Raw genomic sequence first — 6510 nt, 5'->3', positions numbered from 1 at the left:
TTTTGACTTCCATTCACATACTAAAGAATCCTAGAAATAAATTCCCAGCTGAGAATTCTCCATTGAGCTTAAGAACGAATGCCTAATGTGCCCTGATGCCTGTACTTGGGTATACCAAAGGCACCTGAAACTCCTTACCTCTAAAGGTGAATTCATATTCTTTGTACCCCAACTGGCTTATATTCCCATATGTTCTGTCTTATTTGGTGGAAAATACATTTACTCTCCTAGTTACATTAGAATCTGAAAATCAGCCTTGATTTTCCCCCCTCTCTTTCACTTCCCACATATAATCCTTTACCAAAAATCATGGGAATCTTATTTTTGTCCCGGAAATAATAAAGACCAATTCATATTATATATCTCCATCCTATTTGGATCTCTGTATCCGAGCTTTCATTTTATTTAGAAAATATAAGATCTTTTCTGTTAAAGTGTGGAATGCTCTCTTTCTTCAAGTGAATTAGCAACATTTATAGTATTAATATTTAGTGATAAATCAGGCAAAACCTTCAGTATCACCTTCCATAGCTATCTTACCTTTCAAATATAAGAAAGGACATTATATGACTGGTTGTTGCTGAGTCAAGATAGTTCCTTTGTAAAACTGGGTAGGTAGTAGCAGAGATTTCTATAATTCCAGAGAGATTAAAGAGAAATGTAGATAGCAATTGCCTTTCTGTGTGCTATTTTGCTGGCACTATAATTAGGGTAATTCATTTGATAAAGAGTGAAAGTCGCTAACCTAACATATCATAGGAGATAACACTTAGAAGAGGCTTTTCATTTTTTAATTTTTTTCCCCTGCTCAAATGCTTTACTATTACTAGAGTCATATAGGATCCAATAATAGAGGGTTCCTCAAATCTGGAATTATCTATTCACTTGTTAGTAGTATTTTAGAATGTTTTTAGACAAGAAACAATATCTTTAAAAGTTATGAGAATATTAGGTTATGATTTAATTAGTTGGGACTTTAATTTTCTTTAAAAATGCTGATTTAGCTTTGCTTTCATTGCCCCTTAGTTTTGACATTTGTATCTAGGAAATGTACTATCTAAAGATAATTAGATCATGAAAATGAAATGAAATATTAACTAGATCAACTTTAGTTCATTACAAGAAAAACAGAAATGGGACAGTACATTTTTAGGAGTTAAATTTGACTTCCACTTCTTTAATATTTCATTTACAGCTCTTCACTGATTTATATATTTTGTCCCCAAAGTTTGGCGTACTTAAAATGGAAAGTCACATTCCTGTCTCAGGCCTCAGGCTTCTCCAGAAGAGGTGAATGTGGTTCTTGTCTTGCTGAAGCATCTCCCTGCTATCTCGGCATGTAGTAGTTTTGGGTGGAAGCATTTGGCATTCTCACGGAGGTCGAAGGTATTCGTATGCCCACTTGACAAGTGGAAGAAGTTTATTGGCCCCTTTTGTGTATGGATATTTCAGCACTGATGTGTGTAAATCTGGGCCTTATTGCTTTGTCTGCTGTTGTGTAGATAGCCAGATTTCCACATGGATCTGGTAACATTTGTGTCTCATAATCTTTGATAGAGGGTGCCAGAGGGCTCTGGAAACACTTTAGATTTCTATAAATTATAAACTTTCATGGCATACATAAAAAAGACTAGTTACAATTTCTTGAATTTGATTATTAGCTCATAGTCTTATAGTTTTGATATAAACATTTGTAATCTTATTTAATATTCAAATCGGAGTACTTTAGACAAAATCTAGTCAATTTGTAAAGATGCAGATGCTATTTAATTTTTAACACAGTCATTTTAACACATTAATGTTGAATTTCACATCCAGTAAAGGATAAAATAATTTTTAGAAGTACATTTCTTAAATATATTTTTTCTAAGTAAAAAGCAGATGGTGTACTTAATATGAACTTGTTTCTAAACATTTTTATTTTACATATTCTCGCATTATTAAATTTAAATGTTAAAGGCATATTATCATATCAGCATTAATGTTTCTTTTCTGAGAAATGGGACGTGATCATACGTCATTCTTTTTTTATATATTTTTAATGATAGTAACATACTAGATTATATTAGTTTCAGATGTACAACATAGTGATTAAACATTTATATGCCTTATGAAGTGATCACCATAATAAGTCTAATAACCATCTGTCACTGTCACCTGCCATTCTTAAGGAAGTATTTGGGTATTTTAGCTTCTTTAAAGAAAAGAACCCTGGGGAATTCAGCACTCTGAAAATAGCTGAAAATATCTTAATGTCAGTCAGATTAATATTGCTTATAGCAAAAGGCTACTGAAGATTTTAATATTATATATATGTGTGTATATATATATATATTATTTCAGTTAAATATAGCATTATATTATTTCCTATTTTTATAGTGACATATGTTTGTTAAGTGGGATTTTTTTTTTAGTTAAAGGTTCCTCTTTATGACAAGTTTTATTTCTAAGATAAATACAGTTCAAACCAAATCTTTTTGTAGCTTATCTTCTAATGCATTTTATATATACCTGAAATTATTTCTTTTTTATGTAAGGTAATCTAAGACATAATAAATTACACAATTTTGCTGTTTTTATAAACAGTATTCTTATATGATTATACAATTGAACTACTAAACTATTATAAAATTTTATGTGAAAATTGTTACTTTTTTTAAGAGGGGTGAGTCCGAGTCAAATCTTTTTTGTGTATGAGAACATTTTTACTAAGAAGAGTTTAGAAACTAAAATGGAATTAACCACATAACATAAATATACTTTATTAAAATGTATTCCAATATATAAATAAGTTACATATATTATATATAACATTATATTAATATGAAAGAACATCTATCTATTTGTCTATCAATCATTTATCTACCCATCATCCATCTATGAGAGTCAGGCAATGATATTTTGAAATTAACTTTAGGAAGTTAAATGAAATCAGACACCCTAGAGTTAAAAATGACAAATGACTTGCCACATCACTCAGAATAAAGGTCAAAATGTACCTCTTATGATCTCTCTGGCCCACAAATCTGCCCTCATCTCCTTTGATTCTTGACTAGTTTAAAGTGTTTGCCTTTCCACCTTGACTAGTTTTATTGTTCCTTGAATTCACCTACGGCCATTTTTCCAGTGGACCTTTGTACTGGTTACTTTTTTTCTGGAATGCTCTCTCTAGTATATCTGCAAAGCATGCTGCCTCACCAACTTCAGGCTCAACAGGTACATTCTTATGAAGCCTCCTCTCATAATCTTATTTGAAATTGCAACCCCCTTCTTCAGCATTCTTTATTCTCTTCTTGCTGCTTTACTTTACTCTAAGCACTGATCACCAGCTTACGCGTAGATGCTATGTTTTATTTCTGCATATTATATAATGTGTATGTACTGTTGGATAATGTTCCTTCCCAGTAGAATGTAAACTTTGTAAAGACCATGATTTTCTCTGTTTTGTACACTACTATCTCCCCTGGCATAAATTAGTTATTCCCCTGACAATTTGGTGAATCAGTAAATAAAAATACAAGGTTCAGGGAGGGACATGATTTCATTGCTAATTGTCTATAGAGGTTTGTCCATGTAGTATGACTAATAAGAACGTATGACTCATGAGTGGTTTTTTTTTTAAAGAATTTTTAATCATTTGGTCAATATTAATCATACTAAGGTTGCATAAATTAATTAGATTATAGTTTTAGGTAATGTCCAGTTGACTTATAGAATTAATAGCTCATTTATATCAGATGTCATTGAACTGCTTTCACTTTTGTTCCTATTATATTTCTATTTGCTTTTTAAGTGATGCTAGACAAGACATATGGGGGAATTTTGTTTCTGGACTGCTAGTTAACTGTCCCTGGAGTCCCACAAGCAATTGAAATATAGTGGATATCTAATCTTTTCCACCTGATTCAGTTTTATTTTTTGTGAACTTGAATATGTGGGTAGGCCACGTCTCCTTTAGGGAAGCAACTGATCATTAAAATCTACAAGAGTTTAGTCATGTCTGATTCATCTTTGGTTGTAGAAATAGTAAAAATACAAGGAATTTCCAATGAACTTAATGAGCACGAATTCTGTGGGACTGGCATTAATATAACATGAAAAACAGATGTTACACAGTGGTGTTATAACAAATTTCTAGAAGTTTAATATTTAAAGCACTTTTCTGGGATTTAAAATTTTCTTTTAAAATTTTCAAAATGTCAATGTTGCAGGTGACTGTTTACTATCACAGATTTTTGTTCAATGGCTAAGGAAAGCCTCCTAGGGTTTGTAAGTATGTCTGAATGAAAGGAGTGAGGCATCAAGCTGGACTTTCCATGGTAGAGAAAACATTCACTTTTTAAATTTATAAAATGTATAAAGATATTTCATCTTTTTTTTAATTAAGGGATGCACCTGAATGTTGACTTTTTTAAAGGTAACAAAAAAGGTCCCTTTTATATTGTCTATTATCCAGAATTTTGCATCCATTCTAGTGATTTCCTAATGACCTAGGGATTTTCTTCGCTAGGTCTTACAAAGGACATCCAAGGCACCTAAATTACCTGACAGCAACCTGACCAGAACTTGACTAATGTCACTTTTAGCATGCTGGCACTCTGAGCCTTGAGACCACCTAGCATCTCTTTTGACAGCTTGGACTCGTTCCTGGTGTCACTCATGGGACACCTGACAGCTCACAGATTCATGACAGTCTTCCCATGAGTTCATCACCTGACAATTGCCCGACTGATATTTTTTATCTCAAGCTTGAATCCCTTTCTGGCTTCGGGTTTGTTCACTTTCTGTGGTAATTCCCAATAGGTCACTGCTCATCAGTCAGTGTCCACAATTCAAGCCCAAGTCATTATTGGCCTTGGTTGTCAATGCTCTAACCTGAAAAACTAGAAAAAGATACAGAAAACCAGAACTGATAGTCACTTAATAAATGACGGCTTAGCTGTCTGTCAAATGATACTCGGGGATAAGGCCAGTGTATGTCTACAATCCCAAGTAGGAAAGTTGTGAAAGGCTGTCCTTTTTATTTCCAAGTACATGCTAGGAATATCTGACATCAGAATGTCTAATTTCTGGTGTACTTTCCATATTGCATTCTTTTTACTTTTTAATCAACTTTATATACTGTTGACAATACAGTAGTCATTTGGCTATCAGAAGCATTATTTTTCAAAGATGAGATCTATACTATTCTCATCATCTTCTGGCCATCTTTGACACTCTGATAAACCTTGCCATGAGTCATATCATGATTCATTTACTAGATGAATCTGGGTTTATATTACTTCATATTTGCTACTTTTTAAAATTGTATCTGCATGAAGTGGCAAATAAATCATCTTCATAGAATTTTTTTGATCAACTCATACAAAGAGCCAAATATTCAAATATGTAAGTTAAAACAAATCTTATTTCCCAAGCCAGCCATCCGTTATTGATTTAGTCTGATTCACTGATTGAAATCATTTGTCAGAATTGATTATAAATATTTTGAGAGAATAGTTATAAATTCACCCTTGAAATTTTGGCACTTTAAAATGATAAAATTTCCTGAATCTCTGTAAACATTTGAATCAAATCCACAGAACTTTGAGGTATCCATGTAAATAGATAGAGAAAATAGGATAAATGACAAAGATATTCACAAAGGAAGATATACATCCCATAAGGTTTCAATCATAGAGATCAAGTGTAGCATTTTTAACATTTTATTTAAATGTGGCATATTTATTGTTTATTTATAACTGAATCTTGCAGAAAATGCTATGGAGTACCCACCCTAATAATTATTGAGGACAGGTTATGTTTTAATATTCTCCACATATTAGGAGTACAGTAGCAATGAAGCATTCAAGTTACATGAATAAGTTCAGAAAGAATTTTTATCCCGCATATATTCTTTCCTTTATCTTTCTCTCAAATAGAAAGATGAGTCTCTACATCTTCACACTGTGAATATACTTCACACTGTGTATATACTTAGTGAATAATAAAGTATTTGCTTTCATTTAAGAGTCTGAATGATTGATTTTAATACTTAGAAAATTGTAGAAATATTTTAGCATTGTATTTCACGTATTTATTGCTAGACCACTTGAATACGTTTGCTATGTGCGTAGAATAAAATGGACAGCAGGAAGAATTCTCTGTCCATAACGTGGATATTGTTTTACTGGAATAAGAGCACAAAGAATGAGGCAGGTAGGATTAGGGTCTGGGAAACTAGTCGTAGCAATATTAGCATCCTGGACACATTTGTGAAGATCTGTCTCATTTTGCGGAAGTGGTCACTTTCTAAAACTAGTTACTTATTTTCTGCATAGTAGCACAATCTTGTTCCAACATGGAATCTTTCAACTACCAGGTAATTTGAAAGTTACGCAGATAATACATCCTTGACTGTTAATACGTGAAATGTTACTACACAAAATCAAACATACTGGGTTTAATAAAGCAGTTGTTACTACCAAATAGATTATGAAAATACCCAATTTTATGTTTGATCTTTCAGAA

This window comes from Rhinolophus ferrumequinum, chromosome 4 (genome assembly GCF_004115265.2).
Source record: "Rhinolophus ferrumequinum isolate MPI-CBG mRhiFer1 chromosome 4, mRhiFer1_v1.p, whole genome shotgun sequence".
NCBI lineage: Eukaryota > Metazoa > Chordata > Mammalia > Chiroptera > Rhinolophidae > Rhinolophus > Rhinolophus ferrumequinum.
The sequence above is the reverse complement of the archived record's forward strand: the minus strand, read 5'-3'. Positions refer to the sequence as shown.